Source organism: Dermacentor albipictus, chromosome 3 (assembly GCF_038994185.2).
Source record: "Dermacentor albipictus isolate Rhodes 1998 colony chromosome 3, USDA_Dalb.pri_finalv2, whole genome shotgun sequence".
Classification (NCBI taxonomy): Eukaryota; Metazoa; Arthropoda; class Arachnida; order Ixodida; family Ixodidae; genus Dermacentor; species Dermacentor albipictus.
Window position 1 is genome coordinate 135,281,576 of NC_091823.1, and position 24,951 is coordinate 135,306,526.

The following is a 24,951-nucleotide window of genomic DNA, read 5'->3' on the forward strand; positions in this document are numbered from 1 at the left end:
ATATTCGCACACCCCTACCTAATAGTAATGGTAGTAGTGCAATTTTAGAGTAATGGCACGAATGGAAACAATGGTAATTTTTATAGCACACTGCCGCTCATAGCTGTGCTGCAACAACATTGAAATCAGTTGCTAGGTTGGCAATTTTATATACAAATGGCTAGGGCCGCGTGACCCCACGTCGCAAGCTGGCGTCACCACGGCAGTTTGCGCTACAGTAACCTTTACTGGGAAGCGTATGCTTGGAGCACTACGTGCTTCGCATTGCTACAACAAGCACCTTATAATCAATTATATGGTTTGTATATCTGTTTTGAACTTGATCTTTGTTGAAACGTATGCAGTTCTGTATGTTGTCTACGTGATTACAAATACTGTATGCCCTATTCGGTTACTTTGCTGAGTTCTTGTAGCCTCTGGATTAACGGGGTATGAGCCAATACATTTTTGCCTGTTGAAGAGGATGCGAGCCATTGCTTACGGACGATGATCTATTGATTCTGGTTGCTTTCGACATGCTGTTCTGTATGTTGTATGCGTGGTTCCATAGAATGTAAGCACTGTTTACTTCACCTTGCTGAGTGCTTGTAGCCTCTGCCTCACAAAGCTGTGAGCCATTCCATTTAAGCTTGCTTACGGGGGTATGTGTGCTTAGTTAGTGCTTACTGAGGGTATGAATCATTGATTATGATAATTTCATGTCAATGAACTCGAAAGGATCCCTGGATTTTAGCCATACACAGATTCGCTGCAAGATTTCTAGGTGCGGCAGACCAGGGGATAGCATAATAAATTATATTCCTATGAGACGGGTTGATAGGATGCATAGCTTAATCTTTCGGCCCTGGACTACATCTTCGGCTTCACCTGTGCACAAGCAGCACTACGCAATCGACTCACGGCCTAGCATGTGCACTTATTTGTGTCATAAATGTGGTCTCAGCTATGCTGCGCTTACCCAGTTCAGTCATTAAGCACTATGGGGCCAACCAGCACCCTTCATAGGGGCACGAAAGCATATAAATGCAATATCTTTTTAGCTATTAAAAGGACCCTTCGCCATTGCCTATTAGGGTTGCGCACCTGCTATTGAAAGAGTAAGCTATATGGCGGGAGCATTGAAATAAATAAATGGAAACAGCGGTGAAGAGTTCGAACCAAACGTGACTATAACTCGGATTTTATTTGTCGCAAGACCACCACTCAGGACGCCAAAGGCAGCATAGGGAAAATTACTTGTCCACTTGTTCATTCGTGCACTTCCCTTTTCACTTACTTATGACTTCTAGATTTCAATTAAGGAATTTCTCCCATGTTTTCCGCGTTGTCATTGTCTGCAGGCGTAATGTGGTTGTGACTTACAAAAATCAGGGTCCTTGCTTCCTTTTCTTCTCGTTCATTAAGAGCAATGGTCTTAACTCCAGCACCTTTGGTTCCTCCAAGCGGCATGTGAGGGTCTATTAACCAGGTTCATTTTTCTACTTTCAAGTACCTCGGGACTCCTTGCGGAAGACATGACGTTCTACATCCGCCGCCAAGGCTGTGATTCGTGGAGCTGGCTAGGATCTCAAGGTTAACTCTAGTGTACATCCATTCATCCATCCATCCATCCATCCATCCATCCATCCATCCATCCATCCATCCATCCATCCATCCATCCATCCATCCATCCATCCATCCATCCGTCCGTCCGTCCGTCCGTCCGTCCGTCCGTCCGTCCATCCATCCTTCCGTCCGTCCGTCCGTCTGTCCGTCCTTCCGTCCATCCTTCCGTCCATCCATCCATCCATCCATCCGTCCGTCCGTCCATCCATCCATCCATCCGTCCGTCCGTCCGTCCGTCCGTCCGTCCGTCCGTCCGTCCATCCATCCTTCCGTCCGTCCGTCCGTCTGTCCGTCCTTCCGTCCATCCTTCCGTCCATCCATCCATCCATCCATCCATCCATCCATCCATCCATCCATCCATCCATCCATCCATCCATCCATCCGTCCGTCCGTCCGTCCGTCCGTCCGTCCGTCCGTCCGTCCATCCATCCTTCCGTCCGTCCGTCCGTCTGTCCGTCCTTCCGTCCATCCTTCCGTCCATCCATCCATCCATCCATCCATCCATCCGTCCGTCCGTCCGTCCGTCCGTCCGTCCGTCCATACATACATACATACATACATACATACATACATACATACATACATACATACATACATACATACATACATACATACATACATACATACATACATACATACATACATACATACATACATACATACATACATACATACATACGTGGTTATATTGCCCTCAGTTTTACACAGACGATATTAAGGAAGGAAAGGACGTGGACGGACGTAGCGCAAACTACCAGGTTGGTAGTTTGCACTACGTCCGTCCACGTCCTGTCTTTCCTTAATATCGTCTGTGTAAAACTGAGCGCAATATAAACATGAACGTTCACCAACTAGCCCCTTTCATTGCTTTTCTAAATACATACATATATACATAACCAAAAACTTCACAGCAAATGGCGCCACGCTAGCTCAGCTTGTAAGAAGATCGCACGTGTAATGCGATGACGTGGGTTAGCATCCCACCTGCGGGCAGTTGTTTTTTTCGTACTCTTTCATTTTCGTTTATTTTAGGGTATACATTTCAAATAAATAAACATGTAATTTCTCCTACGCTTTCCTTGCCATTGTCTGCTGGCTTTATATGTTGTGATTTGCACTAACCGCGCCCCTCGTTTCACTTGCTCCTTGCCTCTGCTCTGTGACGTTGTGCGCAAACAACTGCAGTCGATAATTTTCAGTAAGTGTGGTAACCGATGCTTAAGACAATCGTAATATTACTGAAGGAAACTTTTTTTTTCAGTGGAGACTCCAATTTCTAGAAACACTGCTAAAAGCCCGCCAGGCTTCCGCTATTGAAAAATTACACGTAGGCATGAAAAAACAGTAAGGGCAAAATCGATCGTTCTTGCAGAAAAGACTTCTGATGGGTATCGGAGGCAGCGGACGGCTGCAGTTCGAGGAGAGCATTGAACCAAACGGTAATTAAGAGCGAGGCTCTTGACTTGAATATGAGAAAACTCACACCACTACGACAGCGCCTAAAGTGCGCCTCGCTCGAAACCTGGCTTCTTCACGGAGTAAATGACTTAATGGCACTTGGACTCGCCCCCATTCCTTTACATCACTGATAATAGGCAGCATCAGTGTTATAATGCGAGTGATACGGCACTCTCATCACACGGGTAGCATGGAGCTTTTTTCAACGTTTTCTGAATGACCCGCTCTGTGTTAATAGTTCCCTATTAGCATGAAGACTGCCATTCAGGAAACGTTAAAAGAAGCTGCCTGCTACTCGTGCAACGATAATGACGTACGATGCGCGCGCCAAGCACAGTTACCAGGTCATAGCGGAGATGGGCGTCGCCCCCATGGGAACAAAGTGCTAGACATTCGACCCTGTAACCATGCTTGCTTTACGACACTTGTCTCATGAGCTGAACAGAGTTTGCGACTGCAATTTTAATTGGGTTTTCGTTTCCAAACTTGTATTTGCCTTCTTTCCAGTGAAGATGCTGGCGCGAAGATATGACCTAAATGGATAAGATAGAACAAATGAATAAATTCAATAATGAAAAAGTTCCGTGTAAGCATTCATTTGTTCTTCAAACAAGTTTATGTAGTTATCCAATGAGCAACAGGCCTGCGCACTGACATGTAGAAAAGGTAAAGTTATTGCGTGTTTAGGAGTGACACTGTTCTCTGCCATGTTAAAAATATTTGTTACTTCCGAGTATTACTTCGGTTGCTAGGTATCTCTGCACTCTCATATAAGCACCCTCTATTGTAATCCCTGCTGTAATTCGCTATGGAATCGCAGCAGGTGACAAGAATAAATAACTTAGATGCACGCGTTATTAGCGCGGCACGATCGAAAGATATTGAAGGGAATGGTGATGTTGTCATCGATTATGTTGTTCTCTTGCCAATACTACTTCAGATTTTCATAATCCTGTAATCAACCGTATGGATACTTCCTGTATCACCTTAACGATGGGGTAATTTAGCTATATTGGATAGTTCTAAATTATTGGTACAATTGTACCAAACAACAAGAAGAGTGTGTTACTTTAGCTGTGCAAGCAGCTTTACTTTCCTAAATTATTGCAGTTTTAACAAGTTTAGAAGCCGTCGGTATGATTGTTCAAGGAGCTCTTAAAAAATGTAAACGTCATTCTACGTCATTACATGACCTATCTTGCGCAAAGCTTTGTAGGTGCATTACGCGATATGCTTCGTGATTTCAAGCTGTGTCAGTTTTTCGTCCTCTTGTATTTATTTTTTTCGCAGGATAATTTTTTATTGCGCCATACGATGACGCTCATTTCACCACTTACCCACGTTGTTTACAGCGTCTAACTTTTCCAGATCTAGCCTCTTTTCGCTTTAGCGTAGCTTAATTGTTAATAACCTAGCAGAATGGGGTTATTAGTAAGTAGAACATTAGAACTTGCGCTTCCGCTTATGCAGGTTTTGTTTCTAGCATCATGTATCTTTCAAGTACTGCGTTTCTACAGCGCAAACAAACAGTACATGAAAGAATACCAAACGACGTACACATGTTCTGTCTACGTCGTTTTGTATTCTATCATGTCTGTTTAGTTGTGCTGAACACCTGATACTTGAAAAATAAATGCACCAAGTAGCAACCAAGAGTATTCTTAGGATTATGTATCTTTCTGGATCTTAGGGATCCCGTTTTTTTTGTGCTTTTAAGATCAACGTTGGCCCTATAACGTAAAACTATTCCAATATATTTCAATTCCAATCTCCTGACGTCAAATTTGCGTAACCACCAACGCAAGCACCGGGCGGTCACCCGCAGGGTTGTCTGAACAGACCAATCAAACACTCTCCTCGTTCATAGGAGGTCACTTTTGTTTGCTTGAAAAACCAATAACATTGCCTACACTGAGCGGCTTGTCGTACCTAATTGGCTGACAAGAGGCAAGGAGAACGCTCAAGTGGAGAGGGGTTCGCTGGCGCAGAGCCAGTGTAATGAAAATCGATGACCGGATGAAGAGGGTGGTGCCGGCGTCTGTGATTGGTCGGCTTTCCCTTACTTAGCTTGCGGTGGCTGGTCGAAAATCGCAGCGTCATGCAACGGAAGCTTAAGAATGACGCTAAAACTGACCCTCAGCAAAGAAGAGTTGGCAAAATGAGGTGGTAAACGTGCCGAAAGTGCTCGAAAACGTTACACGGCCACGCAAGAAGCTTTATTATACGCAAGTACACCCATGCTCTCCGGCAGGTGCGAGTAGCCAGCGTCTAGGCGATCGGCGGCAGCCATCTTTTATTCCTTTCGGAACGGGGCAGCCTGCGGTTATTCCGAAGAAAATTCAGTTGTGTTCGGCATATTAATGCATCTTTATCGTGTACACGTCATTTTGACGCGGTGAGTTTGTGTGGTTTTGTGACGTCACGTGAAAGGCAGGTGAAGTGGGTGCAGCGCGAAAACGTTTTACCAATAGCCGAGGGCTAATGGCGAAAAGGGTTCGAATCAGAAACGACTGTTATTCTTTTTTCTGTCGATCATGCAAAATCAGTGTGCACACATCATATCAGATAGGGAGGTATCGCGGTTTTCGTGACGTCGCGTGACAGACAGGTGAAGTGGGCGTGGTCGAAAAAAGTGTTTGACCAATCGTTGAGGGCTGATAGCAGAATTGGAATGGAAAAGTTTGGAATAGTTTTACGTTATAGCGCCCCAGCTGTAACACTTTACCATATATTATAGCAAACACTGAGTGACAGCGTTCTTCCCTTTGACTAAATAACGGCAGGAAATGTATATGAGCCTATAAGTATAGAAATTAGGGCGAGTTTGCAAGAATTCATAGATGGCCCATTGCGTAATAAATGAGGAGACAAGAAGCAAGATCAGACAGGATGAGCGCAATTTCAAAGTGAAATTCATAACTTTACTTTGAAGTACTGCTCGCCCTGTTGGGTTTTCCTATCTTTCTCCTCATTTATTGCACTTTAAGTGAGGTATGATTCTTTACAATTACAATGTATAAATTAGGTAACATTTATTATCTGCACAATTATCGGCCGATCTCTCTGTCATGACATTAGTATAACCTTCTTAAGCTTGTTATTTTTGGCGTATTGTTGAGTTTATAAAAGATAATTCCCACTTTACACCATTGAACTCCTGTACAACAGAGCTAGTACCTTTATTCACCAACTGACATTAGCCTTCATATTGCTCCCTGAGCAGACTGTATTTTTTGCGACACGCTTTAGAGCGTTCTACACAGTGCACCACCAGATCGGTTCGTTATGAACATAATTTTGCGAAGTATAATCCTAAACTACTAAACCAAATCAATTTCTTGTGTGCCGGAGACAGCTAATGAAATGTTCGGATGGCAAGCATTAACTGATGCCCTATAAAATCTACCGTCTGACTTTTTTGTCAAGAAGTTCGGCAGCCGAATTTTTTATCCTTACTTGTATAAATAATAAAATAATACAGCAAGTCATTTGAAGATTTATAAACATTCCTGTGGTGCAAACAATCCACCAGAGAATGATTTTCTATCACATCATCTGAATCGTTACGGGATGGTGACTACACATGTAATGACGCACTCATTAGGGCTACGTAAATGTGTTTGTCGCCTTTCGAAATTACATCACTCGTCCATGTTCGATGTCAATGATGATGGATCGTTTCTGCGTGCCAAACTCCAATAAAATGAAACACATGATACTTTTACAAAAGGGAGGCTTGCAGAAAGTTTCTTTCAGCCCTCAAGGAAATCGTTGCCCCTAGATTGAACATCACATCTAAACTTATGTGGCGAAGACACCCCTGATGAACGTCCCAGGATCCAAATGACATTTCCACAGCCACTTCTGGCACAATTGCTGCAAATAAAAACGATTCCGCTCACCAAAGCCGGTCAACAAACGCTGTAGAAGTGGCTGTTCGTGCAGAAGAATGGTGATTAGGCATTGTCGCCAGAAATGTCACCATATAGATCCGCAGTTTGGGGAAAAGAAGCATCAGTGTCCATTCTCGTTACATGTGCCTCCGAAGCCCTCCCTCTCTGACCAGAACATGGTTGGCGTCAGCCTGCTGCTTGCTTTCCAGTCATGACAGTCAGATATTTTACGGCCTCAAGCGTATGGTTCACGTCACAACTTAGTCGGCCTTCCTGTTTATCTGTGTAGCCATGCTCGTTGCCTAATGTAGTGCTTACCCAGCTACGCCTCGCTTCCTACACTCGTAAATCAATGTTCACTAAGCACTGCGAGCAACTCCAGGCTGGTAGAGCTTGGGCCAAAGTAGAAAATCTCAACAACAAATCTAAAAACCCTGGGCGAAACTTTGCAGGAGCAGGACGCAATGATCGCTATCTGCTGTCAACCAAACAAAACAGTCTATGCTTGCTATAATGAAGCTGTCCGATGCTATAACTTATTTTCTAGTGAGTTACAGTTGGAGCTGACTAGCACATAAAGAAAACGTGTTTGTAATAACCCGGGAAATACAAACAACCGTCAGGCTAGCTAATGGTGCGACAGTCAATATCCAAAAACCATCTACGCCATGGTTGGCTGGATTGCCAATCCTGTATAGAATATATATATATGTAAGCAGCAAAAGTTCAGTACAGAAAATTTTACGTAAATACAATGGTATTTTAGCGGTGAATAAACAGTGTTAATTTGTTGATGTACCTAAATTTTCGTTTGTTCACACAGCTACAGTAGCCTATATATCGATGGAATAGGCTACCCACATAGGAAGGGTTTTTCATTCAGATGAGGGCCAAGGCTCAGCATTTCACTTTTGTTCAAAACAAATCAGTCTTTTAGCTTGCGGCAGGTGCAGTCGATTCACAATAACTGTATTGAAGAATAAAAGTATATAAAAACGAGCTCCTAACGCATGGATCACACAACAAAGTAATTCTATACGATGAGATGATAGGTGTCAAACGCAAGAGAAACTTTACCATACTGTAACGTTGAGCTATTGGTATATAATGCGAGGTGTGTACGCAAAATACCAATGGGTACCAGATGTACGCTTGGTGACTCGGCGCTCATATTCTGAAAACCAATCAGAACCTGGAATCTATCAAACGTTTTTGGAGGATTAGGATGCCTGGGCATAGAACGACTACAAACGAAAAAAGTAAAGGGAGGCATGGAGCGTACACCCTTCGAACTCCTGAATGCTTCGTGCAAAACCCGTTACAGTGCACAACTAAGGACGATAAGCATAAAGAAATGTTGATGTAAGGGTTAGGTACTAAAATACCCGCTTTAAATGGCCTCTCTACCTCCCGACCTCCCTCCCTCCTGCTCATAAAGGCATCTTGATCCACAGCGCATAGAAAGAAACACTAGGAAACAAGAATTTTTGGAACGATAATTAGTAATAGGCGGAAACAGAGGAAGACCAGTTACACATCCGCGGAACATTAACCTGCGTTTTAAACTGGCATGATTTAACAAGATTTCAAGACAAGATTTACCCTTACACTTACCTAACCTTTTTTTTTTCTTTACAGCAATGCTTCATTTCTTGATTTGCATTGCACAGTCGTATACTTGGCACCACTGTGGGCTTTGGTAGTCGGGAATTAGTTGCCCAAAAGGTAGTGCAGCCCTAGTCACGGCAACAGCTTGCATTTTTGCAGAGAGTTGCGTATATGACGTTATTCTTGAGCAGTGCAGGCAAGCAGGTGCCATGTGTAGCCCTGAAAAATTTGGATTACCAAGCTGATATTACTCCAAAACAATAGTACGAAAAAATAAGTGGTAGCCGAGAAGTCATGTGAAGTTAGTATAAAAACACGTAGGTCACTGCACAGCTTAGTTACGTTAGATAATTGAACATGGGTATATAATTGTCTACCTAAAGTAACTGCGGGCCATCTACCGGCTTATGCAGGATGAGCAATACAGAAAAGAAATAGAAAGATTGCGCAGAAAAGAACAAAAAGCTAAAACTTATAAATTCAGAAATAAATACAGACTAGTCATAATGACCGTAACTGTAATGCACAGATTCCTGTCGGCGATAACACAAAGCGCTAATGCAACTTGTAGAGCCGTTAGTTGGCTGCATCTCAATAAAACGACGACGACAAGCTGTAAAGATTGCTAAGAACTTTACCAGTTTAAATTCACCAATAATAGAGTTGCAAATGTGTCCATACTTAGCCCGTTACCCTTTAGAATTTATATAAACTGCTTAGCTTGCCATGTTTCACATTGTGAGCCCTATCTCTATGGGAATTACTCTGGTTCTCACTTCTGAAACCTGAACGGAATGCCTAACTTGTAAGGCGAATGCTATTCTTGAAAACGTTATTTATTGGTGTCGTTGTAACTAGTCAGAAATTAACCGCAGCAAAGCAGTCTTCATGCTCTTTCATTCCACTAAAAGAAGATCGAGGAGATTCCAATCATAAGTCGTGATAACAACCCCACGAAGGCTACTAAGCATTGTCAATTTCAGGAGGTAGTCCAGGATTCTAACCTGAAGTACATTTCCCATATCTGACATCTAAAGCATATGCTATCCGGATACTCATTAAACCACTGCCATACTTCAGCCTAGAATCCTTGCATTCGCTATATGATGAGTTTATTTAGTCATATAACCTACTGCTTTGCATCATGAGGCAACACATATTCATTTTACTAGCCATTTTACAATGTGATCGAAACCAGGCTCTCTGCACAACATTACTTTCCAATCAGCCCGAGGTAATGCAAAAGCACTTTTGTAAGAACACCACAATATCACACTTCACACGCTATTTAAATTTAACATGGCAATCCCTTCACTGAAACATTCGCTTATATATTTTAAGCACGAACAACTTGTTAATCCCATCTGGATCTCCGTCAGCTCACACCTTCGAATAACCTAAAGTGCGTACCAATTATCAAATTATCGAGTTACCGTGTCCGTGAGAGAAAAGTTCTTTCCCGACTTCTAGCTGGAACTTTGCTTCGTTATTTTCATATTTATGATTTAGATTTATGATCACTGATTCACAAGATTCAAGCCTATAAAAATGTATGGCTACTATAGTCATTAGTGCTGTGTGCACCAGCGTGACTACAGTGTAACAACAACAAAAAAACGCTATTTTTGTAGTGAGGCATTTCGATTGACATGAGTTTATGGCTCTTTGTTCATTAAGAAATGGTCTTCTCACTATATATTAGTTATTTAAGTTTTGCTCTCAAAAGAGTGTGTTTCTGCACATCCTGCACGGATGCCTCAGCTTTCAAGGTGGAGAAATTTTCAGCATTCGCCGAATTGTCTTGGCCAGTGGAATAACGTCACTATAAGCCGAAAGTCCTTCCCATGTTCAGGATGCCGGAAATATTGTGCTGTTTTTATTTGACATAAGCGTAAAGATTTCACTGCTAACTCTTACTGGTATTGTTTCTGTTGCTTCACATAAGTGGAGTTCGGATCCGCATAAAAAAGTACGCCAATCATAGCGATGTAATGTTTTGTACGCCATCACACGCACTATGCACAAAATGTGGACTAACTTTTCAGAAATTTTTGGACTGCTCTTGGCAAAACCAGAAGAAGATTTAAAGCGAGAAGAATCAACTGTGATGGTAGCTTGAACACGCGGAAGCACTTAGAGGTGCATGCATGGACGACTGTCGTTCGGAGCATTGCTGTCATCCGTGACACATTCACGATGGATTCACATTTTGTAGTTTTTGCGGGATCGCGATTAGGAGAGAATATAAATAAAACACATATACGTCCATTGGGCCCTGTGAAGTTAGATGTAAAGCGAAGCTGGTGTGGTCGTTAGGCGACGTTACACAAGCACGTCTCCTCCACAAGCGACGCACGTCAGGCGCACACGCACGGAGCAGAAGTGCAGCATACATCCTGATTCTTCTAGGCCGTCCGCAAGTCCCTTATTGAAATAAATTAATGTTTAAAAGTGCATTGTGTCAGAAAATCCGCAAAGCAGGACTAACACACAAGCTGCAGGCATGATAGCTTCGTATTGTCATTGAAATATACGAGGAAACATAAATCCATTAGACGGAAGGTGAGAGACGAAGTCGTTTTCCAGCTGCCATTTGAGGTGTGTCTGAGTGGCTGGGGCCGATAAGTGGCGGTACCTTTAGCACAGTATCATACATCTTCATCCTGGTAGCCCTGCGCATAGTGCAAATGCGTTATTCAAAAAATTCAATTTCTGAAAGTGCGCATAAAATTCAGGAAATACGACTTACGCACAACCTGCCGTCATGATAGGATCGGATTGCAATTCGTTATGCTAGAAAACATAATTCTGTTGCGCGGAAACACAAACAAAGACCCCTTTTCCAGTTGCCATTCTTTATCGGGAGAGGTGCGGGATTAGTACGCCACAAAAAAATGAACCCTTCCTCTACCGGAACATGTGGGCAAGCGAAGCTTGTCCTAATTGCACCTGAACTTCGTAACGATGAAGTACCCCACAGGTAACGGTGCCGGATTGCTTCGGACTTCTGCTTCGTCCGCTCGGGATGTTATCGTTGCTGTCAGATTTCTTATGTCGCGGCGGCTCTAAAGGCGCGTTTATAGTCCGACGTTGTCGGCGCGCGGGCGAGGGTTGTTAGACGTCGGTAGAATTCAGCACGGCAAAATAAACAGGAACGCAAGGGACAAAATCAGCAGCTAAGTACAGTGAATTTAGCCATGCGTGACTACGTCCTGGTTTAGTGTATCTGCGGACATGCAGTAGTCAAATTCAAGCAAGGTACCAAAGGGAACACAAAATTAGCATATGTTCGGCAGAGATTTAAATGGCGAATAACCAGTACCCGTATGAGCTGTGGCTCAAGCGTCTACGATAATGTGTGTGACATACATAAACAAATGTTTTGACTCTCAAGAACGTCTAACTTCAAAGCGTTAACAATAGGTTCCGCGTTTTGTGTGTGAAGACAAAGATTTGAAAAACGTACTTATTTCATGTTATGGCAAGAATTGCAAAGATTGGGAGGCAAATTTTACGCAAGATATCCACTTTCTTCTTCACTGAGGAGCACCGACAGCCAAAGTTCCTGCACAAAATTGAAATTTGGCAGTAGCTTAACGACGCATTACCATGGAAGTATTCTATTTTCACTCCGAAGGAGTCCATATTCTAAACATCTTTAAAACCGTTCCATTTGGTCATATCACTTCTTCTAATTCATAAAAATTAATTTACTAGGAGAGTCTAGCATGCTATTAGTATTATGGTCTGCATAGTCTCTCATACTTCCACTTTGCCCTCTTCATTTCCTCAAGGACGTCAAGCAAAGTCGGTCATAAATCGCATAAATACTTTTTGCCTATCACATATTACTATTTCTTTTCACTTAGATCATTTGTTATACCGTCTCTACCTTTTCCTGTATATTTTAGGTGCCATTCAACATGTTGCGTCCGCATAGTTTAGCGCTGTGAAATTCATTTTATGTAGCTTTAGTTTTATGGATATGGGTACGCGGCCGGTCAAGGTTGCGAGGATACGATGTATTCGAGCTCACGCCTTTGTGTTTTTCAAAAAATTCTCCTCTCGTAATCCGTCTACCCTATGATTATGTTGCCATGTAACCTAACAGGTTACAGATATCGTGAGACTGACGAGATTGGCGAATGCTATAGGTTTTTCAGGGTATTGAGCAATCTTTGACACGATAATCTGAGCCCGTAGCATAAGTGTTGTGGCTTCTAGGGTAAATTATCTTGCATGTCATATTCAGATTTCGTGGCTACAACAGCCGTAGAAGTGTGAACCTTTGTGGACACGTGTAAGGGCCACGTTCCAGAAACGTGATAATTTGGCCTTGATGTAGGCTCCTAGATGACAAGGAAATGCGCACGTTGCTTACACTTTACTTTGTATGTATCATTAATGCACGACCTGTAAAGATTGCCAACGTTATGAATAACTAAATAACATACAGCCCTAGAAATCATGAAGACGAAGAAATGGAGACATCACGAGCGCCAGCTTTCAGTAAGTGATTCATGTCAAACTCATGCACACATGTATACATTGGTGACGTCCATATGCAAAAGCAGATATAATGCGAACATATACAGCATGTCTATTTACTTTTGACGCAATCGTACTTGCCGAAAAAAAGCAGTCACGAAATGAAACCTGACTCCAAGACACATTGGCAATTTTAATTTGGTCTCTAACCACGAGAGATGCAGAGTGCTTACAGTCAGTGCCCAACCGTCCTATTTTCACGTCTTCCGCTGGTAATATCGTAAGTCCCTCCCCCTTTCTATGTGTCGTTCAAACCACGGTCTCTCGAAAAGCGGTTACAATGCTAAAGAAGGCTAAAAACACCAGCGACTTAGCAAAATTATTTATGAAACTACTACATTGCTCTTTTAATCTATCCAGGCAACGCATCTTCTGTGCTACACTCTGCTTGCCTGGGAAAATAAGCGTTCAGTGTTCATTTTTTGAGTATAAATGTAATAAAAAGTTCTTTTTATATTATAATATTTTGTTTATTTGGAAACGTGGGAAGAACACCAAAACTACGCAATACTTAGTTACAAGGGTATATTTGATGGGTACTCAAACTCAAGTTAGGCAGATGCGCAGTTTTTTAACATTTAGATAGACCATACACACTGAAAATAATGCCACTGAGACTGAGTGCCAGAGCCTCCAATAGAACGACCAGTACGAGATCGTCATTGTCTAGAATAGTTTAGAAGCTACAGACGTCAGCGACATGGTGAATTAGGTAAGATGTATTTGCATTGATCTCAGGGCACAAGGAAATAAATGCCTGCCAAAATATGTATTTTGGGAAGAAATGCCTAATTATTGTAGGAAGGTTACAAAATTTAGGGCGAACAAGAAATTTATGGGTAGAGGCGCCTCCATGTTAAATTATCTCATAAGGATGTCACAAACAGCATTAGGCCACCCGAGATTCGTAAACACTTTCTAAGGTTTACTACCCATTCGAGATGCGAATAAAACACACATACCCATTTGCCAGTTATCGGAGCGAGAGTGAAACCGCAAGATTTGAGTTACAAGAATTACAAGATTTTCACGGGCACGAGCGTTTTGTGCCTCAGCAAGCACCAAACTTACTTTATATCTGTAATGCCAGATGAAATGCTGATACTTCTTCACGTGCTGCTTCATTGTCGTGGAAGCAACCGCGCAATAGCAGTAGTTTTCAATGCTTGGGGAAATATGTGTCTGCTTGTAGGTATGTTACTCAGCCCCGCCCCATTTTTTCTAACGCTGCCAGTGGCAGCCTAGTTCAGTAGCAAATTTTCCGCTTTTCTTTCTTCACCTTTTCAGCAAACTAGTGCTAGCTCGTAGCGCAAACAGGAGCAGGGGATGAAAATCCTGCCTGTGCTGCAATGAATTGTAATTGCCTGCTAGGTGTAAGGCACATAATAGACACTATAATGTGTATTTTCAACTATGAAACTTCATTCCTTTGGAACACGAAGCGGGAGGGGAACCTCAAAACATTATTTTCAGTTAACCAGTAGGTCTTTCTTTTTTTACACCTGGGATGCTTGGAAGAATGCCATCACCTTGTTGCGTGAGCCAGCCTCTTCGTTGCAGCGTGTCACAAAACTCCCTTGAGTACTATCGTCTACACTGCCCGTTGATGCAAGGTTCCTCAAGTAGTCCGGCTTTCAGAAGCAATTTTTTATGGCCAACCGTATGGGCCCGAAAAAAAAAAAACTAGCTTCGAATGCGCCATAGTAGTTCCACCCGTCGCCAACCGTCTTTCGGCTTATCCAGAATGCACACAAAGGTGTGCAGTCGAGATAGCCGAAAAGTAAACCGGCACACCGTGTTCTTACACACTTCCTGCAGCATCTGTTTTTCAGCACGACTAGTCCGCGACCTACATACCATGATTTATGCACTTTGAAGCTCTATGACACTTTCGTTTGTGGCTTTTGTAATCTCTCAATGGCTTCGTGATATTGAGTTTTTTTGTTTCTGTATAAGTTTAGCTCTTACGCATTTCCACTCTAGTGCCACGTAGCAGTGGCGGTAAAGAACACATTAGCAAAACTGTGTTTAACTTTACGAAGCTTTTATTGGCCGATCCTGGGCGCACAAAAGCAAGTAACGCTCGAAGTACAACGACAGCGTATCATATTGGTCGCAAATAAAGACGGGACAGCGGAAATATTTATCTATATAAGCCCACGGGCTGCCGTCAATAAGCTAGCTGAAGGTTACCGCCCGTGTTGTGTTTGTGTGTTCTCTTCTGCTGTCCCCATCTTAATTTGCGGTCAGTATAATAAGCAGTAAACACCAACTAGGCCAAACTGAAGTTCTACAACGATAGCGGCGAATACAGTCGGCGGTCGTCAAAATCTGATCTGCAGGGCAAGCGCTTCGGCTTTGATACATGTGTCGTCAAATGTTCGAGAATAATCGCTGGTGCACGCGTGTCTTGGAGAAAGTACTACACTATTCGCGTCGCGCATACAATCAGATTACCTAAGGTTCAGTGACAAGAGACAACGAATAGAACCATCGATTTATAGCGTTCGAGAAACTTCCGATACAAGCAGGTGCATCCTGCGCTGAGCGACAACATTTGTTAGACCACCCGCCGTGGTTGCTCAGTGGCTATGGTGTTGGGCTGCTGAGCACGAGGTCGCGGGATCGAATCCCGGCCACGGCGGCCGCATTTCGATGGGGGCGAAATGCGAAAACACCCGTGTGCTTAGATTTAGGTGCACGTTAAAGAACCCCAGGTGGTCAAAATTTCCGGAGTCCTCCACTACGGCGTGCCTCATAATCAGAAAGTGGTTTTGGCACGTAAAACCCCAAATATTACATTTGTTATACCGTGAAACGCGGGCACGCAAGGAAAAACGAACGAGTACACGTGTCATTACCCTACCCCCCCTCCCTTAAAGAGCATCGTCTCGATGCTGCAACAAAGCCGACAAGAAAAGCACCCGTAGTAAAGACACAACAACATAACGAAGTTCTTCAGCGGGAGTAAAAGGGCTTAGGACACACGACGTGTACAATTTCAGATAGTTTTTCAGATAGTTTTTGCGATAGTTTCTCTCCGTGTCCTCCTCGCCATATCGGAGTCCAGACCCAAACACCGTCGCCGGGCTGGTATCTCACGTAGCGTTGTTAGAGATTGTGGTGTCTGCTGCCGGTCCTCTGCTGGTTCTCGATGTGTAGGTGGGCGACCTGTCGGGCTTCCTCGGCGTGCTGGAGATAGGCGGCGACGTCGACATTTTCTTCGTTGGTGACATATAGCGGCATGGTGTCGAGAGTCGTTGTGGGGTTCCTTCCGTAAGCCAGCTTGCACGGCGTCATTTGTGTTGTTTCTTGCAGTGCCGTGCTTTACGCAAATGTGACAAACGAAAGCACGGCGTCCCACGTCTTGTGTTCGATGTCGATGTACATCGCTAACATGTCGGCTATCGTCATGCTCAGTCGTTGTGTTAGGCCATTAGTCTGAGGCTCGTAGGCAGCGCTCCTCAGGTGACTTGCCTGGTTATACTTCAGAATGGCTCGAGTAAGCTCGGCTGTAAAAGCCGTTCCACTGTCGGTAATGAGGACTTCTGGAGCACCATGTCGCAGCAGGATGCTCTCGACAAAAAATTTGGCTACTTCCGCTGCATACCTTTGCGCAGGGCTTTCATTTCGGCCTAGCGGGTAAGGTAGTTGGTGGCAACTTCGATCCATTTGATTCCAGATGTTGACGTCGGAAAGGGTCCCAACATATACATTCCAACCTCCTGAAATGGTCGGCAAGGAGACTCGGTCACATGTAGTAATCCCGCGGGCCTTGTGGCTGGTGTCTTGTGTTGCCGGCAATCTGGACAAACGCTATCACCCCACGAAAGATGAACAAGTGCACGTGTCAGTATCATCATAGAAGACGCTTCGAAAATATGGTTTCATCCTATAAGCGTGATCAATTAGTGCTCACTGATGTCGCCATTCAAAAACCATGTGGCACATTTACAGGTATATGCGAAAAAAAAGGTCGACGCAAAAGAAAAAGAAAGTTTATAACTTAGGAGGAAATTAAGGTGTGAAATGAACCCAGAAAGGACGTAATATTCCTCCTGAATATTCATGGAACGAAACTTAAGCTACCTGGCGTGTTCACAGAGTAGCTGACAGGCTCTCAATCATAATGAAACATATTATTAAGGCGGTAACATTGGCGTATCATTCATACTGACGGCGTAAAATGTTTGTGTCCAAAAGGGCTGGAAAAATGCACTATTTCAACAGAGCTATCACACAGCCCTAAAGATAAATAAGTTATACAATTTTTATAAGCACCCTTAAGAAAGCGTAAAGAAACCTGTGAAAGGGAATATATGCGCGTGTTTGAAAAATACATTGTAGGCGTGGTGGGCGCTTCAAAGAATTTTCACCCAGCTTTTGAGACTGTGATAAACAAATGAAATTACTGCAGTGCGCATAGAAGCACAATAGCCAAACACTCAATTTGTCGTAACTAAGTATCTCCAAAAAAAGGCTTCGCCGCGAAGAAGAAAACTCACTCCTCCCTTGTACAACAGTTAGTTGGCCAGCTTGGCAGTCTGCGTTCCACTCTGACGACGTTGTAGTCAGAGCATGGCTCACTAGTTTCTTTTGCTATGGTTTCTTTTCTTTTGCGTCGTCTTCTACCATCGCGGTGGCGTTCTTGGTGTCGTGCACCCGTGCCGTCACATAATAATTGCGTAATGAATAGATGTTTTTCCATGACGCCCTCTTGTATGCATCAGATACCGCACATTGGCAAGCCTTTTTCGAGCTCTGTGACTCTATGCTATAGTACATTAGGAAATAAGAAGTATTTCTTGATCTCACCTAAAATATTGTGGTCACTGGCAAAGTATGCTCTGTCTCGGACTGTTTCAGGCCTCTACAATAAAACTAATTTTGTATCAGATTATGGCATTAAGGCAGAGGTCTTCCACCACACCAGCCAGATGCTTTACAGGAAGGAGAATTAAAACATTTAGCATTCGTTCCTTTGCGAAAACTAGCCCTTTAAGACACATAGCACTTGCATCGCATAGCACTAATATTGTCATGAAAGTGGAAGCACACCAGTTTCCTCAAACATTTGCATTGTGACATATTTAGGGCTCACGACGATTCCGTAAAGGAATGCAACCCGCTATCAAGAGCCGGTGCAGCAACAAAGCTTCGTATGCTCGTCCATAACGTCGAACATAATCCATGTCGAACACGGCATAGTCGTCTGCGCCGCCTAGACCCATCACTCCGAATCTGCCTTCCAACTAGAATATTCCTAACAGAGAGAACTATTTAGTGGCTACTGTGGCTTGGAGTATAGTTTACGAATGCATTTGCTTGCCGCATTGAAATGGCTGACAGTGCTGCCTATGTCATTTAGGACAGCGAGAAAACCATCCAACAGGTCCTGCGTTATTGTCGTTGCTTTAGAGACAGCCGCTCGTGACGGTGTTCACCCACCTCCACCACTGGCCGCTTTCTCAGCAATCTGGAGTGCCTGCTTAAACGGTCATCACACAAGCAGGCGACGAAGGCGCTACTGAAGATTTTCCAGTCAAGCGGCCTTGCTGAACGATTGTTACATTCCCGAGTTCTCTTCTTTCTGTAGGTGTATTTCTTCACCCCCCTCCTTTCCTTTGTGTGTTGTGCTTTCCTACTCTCTCGTTCCGTCTCCACTGAGCCCTTCCTCATTGCAGGTAGGAAACTGGATGTCTATCATCCGGTTAAGCTCCCTGCCTTTGTATCTTAATCGGTATATATAAAACCTGCGCTTTTAGCTGCTACGTGAGATTGCACCGCTGTCGGGACAAGTACAGATTTTAGCTGAAATGTTCATAGTGTGTTTTTTTCCTATTGTAAGTAAGTCATTCTTAACACAATCTTCGTTCCGCACCAATATCCTTGTCGCGTTGCCACTTTCGGTACACACGTGCCGGCATCACATCCACAATTACTCGTTTTAGGAAAACATATTAGCCCATCGAGAACCCAAAGGATGCTGGAGTGCCATACTCCTGCAAAATGCGTTGCCAAACATCAATCGCACACAGACTTGGGATCTCTTGCAGAACGTTTTTTTTACAAATTGTAGAAAATGAATATGTTGATTGTGTTAGTATGCCTTGTTATAGGCATCAAGCGTATGATATGTTTGAGAGTCCTTTTCTTTGTATAAGTTCACGAAAATGACATGTAATGATTAACTTGAAGTCGGGGGACATCCCTGGAGGAAACTTGTGATAGTTTGAGAATAATATGTTTCATGTAATTGGGTTCATCTTAGCAACAGTACAAAATGAACCTACAAATTGCCCTCTTCATTTCGTTGTGTTAGGGAAGGCTGCGTTCTCTACGTGTTTTCTTATCATTGCGTCGAAATTCTTTGACACGCGGTTATTAGACGTATGAGCAATGCTTCTATGTGGCTTCTAAAGAAAACATGTCAGGAAGATGTACACGTTGTTTCTATTCCTTCTCCTTTACTTCCTGGTGGCAACAAAACCTATGACCTTGACTCAAACTCATTGTCTGCTTATTACAAAAAACGAAGATGACGTTCGCGTAAACGTTTATTGTATGACCGTGTTATAAATTTGCCATATTAATGAATCAGCTGCATAGAATATCTATTTGAATAGATTGGTTGTACCAGCATCGTTACCGTGTAAAAGTGCAGAAGCATAAAAAAAATTCACTGAGTACGAAATGATCCGACAAAACCAAATGCCATTTTTACCATACAGCTAACATGAAACATATGCCAAGTTTAACTTTACTTTACATATAATCTTTTGCGTAACACCACGAAAGAAATTAGTACAGGGTGTGCAAGATAACTTTACCTAAGGTTTAAGAATAAGCCGCTGCACTCCTGCAGTACGCTGCCAGACACATGTTGTTGCGTATTGTAAAGAACAAGTAAACAAGTAATGTTACTGTATGTAACAATCACTCGTGTGGTTTTTAATTGCAAATTTAGTTAACAATACCAACCCGCTATTGAAAGGATCAGTATTAAGGCAGTAGTTTAATTCCTGCACTTTTTGAAAGGCATAGAAAACACTAATTCAGCAGCTTTAGTCTTCATACTTGTTGGGCAATGCTCTTTTTTATTCGTCTTGAAGAAACGACACAAAACATGCAGAAGAGCTTTAGACATGCGCTCTTTGGCGCCAAGAATGCCGCGCTCTCAAACCTGCTGCGTAAGATCCAACAGGGCATGTAGCCAGATCAGCTACCTCTCTAAAGGTGACAGGGCAGTGACTCAGGCATCGTGTGTGAACTTTACGCAACTCATGTGCTCTTCTCATGGCAGTTCGCGATAACGATATGCAGGCCAAGTAACACGCCACGCTAAGTGAACTCTTTGTTCACATGTGGTGTGTTTCAGAGCGCTCAAATCGCGACGCGCAAACACATGCACCCTTTTTTTAAATTGTGATAGCCCTATTCATGTTGCTGAAAAAATGATTACGGCACAAGTGCAAAGTTGCGAACTGCTAAGTTATGATTTCTTGAGCAATCTGCCATTTTCTAAATAAATGTTTTGCCCGTAGTTTTATACTTATGATGTTGGCTAAATCATCTCGACCAGTTATGCCATTACTCAGAACACAAAAGAAAAGGACTGAGCTGCTTCATGATATAGCCAACAAAATACAACTGGTCGCGTCGTCCAAGATTCATTCTGCGTAATTTTTAACCTTGCCTAATGTTTAGTGGATTCCATTTACTGCTCCGCGGATTGTTATCTCCCACATAGTACAACTGAGTGAGTACGTATTTGCAGCCTACTTCTATTCTCAAATCTGGAATAGAAGGGTAAACATCTTACTTCTTGACAATACTACTACAGTAAACTCTCACTTCTACGAACGTCGGTTTATCGAATATTTCAGAGTAATAAACATTTAAAAATCCCCGGCCGTTTGCTTATAGATTCTATGCAAAAATGCTTAATTTAAACGCATTTCGGAAAAGTCAATATTTCAGTTTAACGAACTCGCTAAGAAGACCAAGGCTTGCACTGCACCGCACTGCAGGCGCAACCGATGCCCACCCTCATGAAACCGCCGCCCCAGCGGCAATGTCACGTCGCTGGCGCCACATCGCCCCTGGGGCAAAGCGGTGGCACGGAAAACGAACGGCAACAAGGCATGGTCTCCGAGATTGTCCACACAAAGCGAGCAAGCATGTAATCTCGGAGGCCATGAACAAAGTAACATCACTGGCGCTTACAACGCCGCCAGAGCAAAGCGTCGATCTGCCACGCCACAAACTACGTGGTGTGTGTTTTTTTCCGACCGGCTAGTCGTGGCATGGTCGTCATCTCTTTCTTTCCAGTCTCGTCGGCTCCGCGTTTGTACACAAACGACCCACGTGGTGTTTTTTATTGATATGTACAAATTCCATTTCACACATTTCTAACACTATGGATTCCATGTCTTTTGCTCCATGAATTGCACTTCAAACTTTTGACTCTGTATGTCATGTCTTATGTTGGTCTAGTGAATATTCAGTTTAGTAAACTTTCAGTTAAGTGAACTATTTCCTTCGGTTCCTTGAAGTTCACTGAAGGGTGAGTTCACTGTAGAGGCAAAGAATTTAGTAGCAGTCTTTAAGAATAAATTGCGTGATATGGAAGTGCATTACACATATATCTAATAAAATCATGAAAATTTAGCGCTGGATGCCTGAGTTTGGGAGAAGTCAGCAAAAAAGAACCATTCAAATCGTATTGATCGAGTACATAATGTTTTCAACAGTTTATGAACAACAGAGTCTATCAGGAATTATCCCCTCTAAGTGTGCCATCATAAAAGCCATATGATATTTCAGCGTTAGCGTGCTAAATACTCTGGTATAGCATTTCGATAAGCTGTATTGTTCTGCTTTTTGTGAGCATATCGTGCTTTACACAGCGCTGCTTTCTCGTTGTTCCTTCCACAGTTTCTGGCCTGCGCTCCAGCTCTATATTGTAGGAAGTCGAATGCCCACTTCAGATCACCTGCCTGCTTTGCTCGTAATAAAACTTCTGTTACGTTACGACGCAAAACATCGAGTAAAGAAACTGTGTGTAGTTAAGGGCAATGATTGTGGCAATCAGTGCTAAGAAAAACAAAATTTTCACACCAGCCAGTGCCCTAATGCTTGACTGCAATTATAGCATATTGTATGTGTGTGGCTGCATAAAATCAATTTATTTACGTGCATGTTAAGATCGTACCTTAAGAGGTGTCACCGACGCGTGCGCCTACGTAGTGAGGTGAAGATTTACTTTTTGCAGCAAGAGCCGGGAAACAGCAGAAGCGGTTATCACTGATACATTTTTTTGTGTTTCTGAGAATGATACTGCAAGCATTTTACCACTGCAGAGTTTATAACGTATGCTATCGAGAAAGCATCGGTCCACGTCTTCTCCTTGCATGGCGCTTTTAAGTCTTCTGCTGAAAAAACACGAATAATGTAATTGATTTTAGCTCTTGAAGCTTTAAATTGGCATTATGGTTGTATTCGGCCCCGTCGTATAGATAACGGCTACAAAGAAAGGGTGAAGAAACGGTTAGTGGTATGTGGCCGACAGTCCTCGGGGGATGAGTGAAACACAATGAGATAATTTGCTGTCAGCAACCGGTGCCTGTCGCGGGGGTGGCTGGATTTCAGCTGGGGTCAAGCAGGGCAAAAGCGATTCCGGTAACCAGATATACTAGGGCGCCAGCACGCACGGAGGAAACACGAGGGGAGGGGTACATCACAACGTGATTAGCACCTATTACTGCAGAAAGCTGACCTCAAGAAGAGAGAATGTCGGTGCTTCGCAAGCTACGTGGTCTGTGACCGCCACTGGCTCGTGATGTGCTCGGGCCAGGTGGCTCGTCAGCTCAGAACACGTGAATAGCATACCCGTTAATCACTGCGCGTACCGTTCCCATTGTGACCCTTGTGGGGAAGCCTTTTCTGAGACCGTGGTCAATTTATCGTTGTAGGAACGCTTTCAGCGCGAGTGTTTACTTGACAAGTATACACACGGGCCTGAAGTGTCGTGTTCTAAGCTTTCGTTGAGGTATGTTCCGCATTTACAAAACTGCTACGCTATCGGTGCTTCCGAAGCGTGTACGCAAGTACGAGTCATCAATGGGGTGACACAGCATAGGTCATACACCCTGCCACGATAGCTTGCAGGTGCTGCCTCTTTATAAGTATTTTATTGTGCCCATTGTATTGGGCTCTGTGGCTTTGCGTGAAGCACGATTGCTATGCATTTGTGACCCTCTCCCCTGCCAGGTTTTTTTGTACGTTGTTTTTAGGGGGAGGTGCAAACACCTTTAAATTACATAAAGAAAGAAGGCGTAGACGAGGTCCAATGCTTGAATAGCCTGTGAACCTCTGCCACGACGAACCTCGTACAGGATTAGTGATTGGTGTGCCGGCGGACTATACTGAAAATACTTGGTGGTGATTGGGCTGTAAATGTTTTGGGTGGGGCACTGAGGGCTAGATAACGGGGCCCTGTTTCCCAGGCCAAGCGTCAGACCAAGCGGCAGACCGGCTCTGCCGATACAGGTTCGCGTCAGAGGTATTCCTATTGTACCTTTATTTTTAAGCGCAATTTCTTGTAAAACGTTGTGAATACAAATTGTGTTCCAGCTTTATCTGTTTCAGCTTCCATCCATCCAAAGCCCCTAGCGAACTTATCACCACTATCCTTAGCGGCAGTATTCTTCACTTGCGTAGATGGTCTCTGGTGGTGCGTCTCAGACGCCTAAGTAGAGAAGGCACACCGCTATCCTTGAGGAGGAGGAGGAGGAGGAGGAGGAGGAGGAGGAGGAGGAACTTGGATCTTTAATGCGCCGCTAGTGTCATGGGTAGCGTCTGGCCTTCATCGATTGGGGCCCGCTCAGACGAAAAGCTATGCTTTCAACGAGAGGGGTCAAGAATGGGGGATTTAGTCTGCCAACGGTTTTCCTCTACAAGCAGTCGCGCATGCATCCGCGAAATCCGCGTTCTCTAACTGCTTTGCCGCTTCTCGGGTCAGTCGCATTCGGCGGGCTCAGGCTTCCCCGCCTACCGTAATCCCGTTAATTCGCACCCCGCCACAAGCTGCCAGAAAGTTCGTCCCGTTGGGAAGAGGGGGGCAAATCTAGGCGCTGGCGTCGTGCGGAGAAACAGTGTAATGAATATGCGCGGCCCAAAGGCGGCTGTAAGTGCTACGAGCAAAACGCACGCGGAGATTTTGTGACAGTTCCATTTGTGAGACAAATTCGGGCTGGCACGACGTTAGGCCCTTTGTCTTTTCACTTTTTCTTCCCATTATGTGCGGCAGTACAGCTGCCATCGTGGACTTAAGGTGACCTGAGTCGTGTTCCGCTGAAAAGTAACATCACAGCTAATGTAAATACGTGAAATACCCAACCCGTAAGCTCGTTTTTGTTTCTTAACGGCACACTTCCGTATAATTGGCTTCCACTGTCCTGGAAGAAGCCACATTTCTTTGAAATAAAAACGGCAATATTTCTTTTTTCTCCGCTCTATTACAAAAAGTTTGCAAAAACCTTGAGCTCTTGGCTCTCTTTCTATCTTCACATTGAGATGCTCTTCATAAGACGTAGAAGGCAGTGCAAATAAAAGCAAACCACATATTCTGCCCAAAAAGAAAAGATGAAACTTGTAAGTGGAGTTGGCAAATGTTTGCCTTCTTGCCTTGGTGTTCAAGGTGAAAACGCGTAAATGAGCCCTCCTTCCCCCTCCTCACGCTTCACACACCAACCGCATGCAAGACAAAAACTGCATAGTCGTGCGCTGAAAGGCTGTTAAACAGGGTCATATTTAGATATGTGCTAGACGCCTTTAC

At 43.6% G+C, this 24,951-nt stretch overlaps 1 protein-coding gene across 5 annotated transcripts in view; it reads left to right on the top strand.

Moving 5' to 3' along the window:
* LOC135904960 (uncharacterized) overlaps positions 1–24,951 on the top strand; it is a 235,496-nt gene that overhangs the window by 79,678 nt on the left and 130,867 nt on the right. The window lies entirely within an intron of this gene.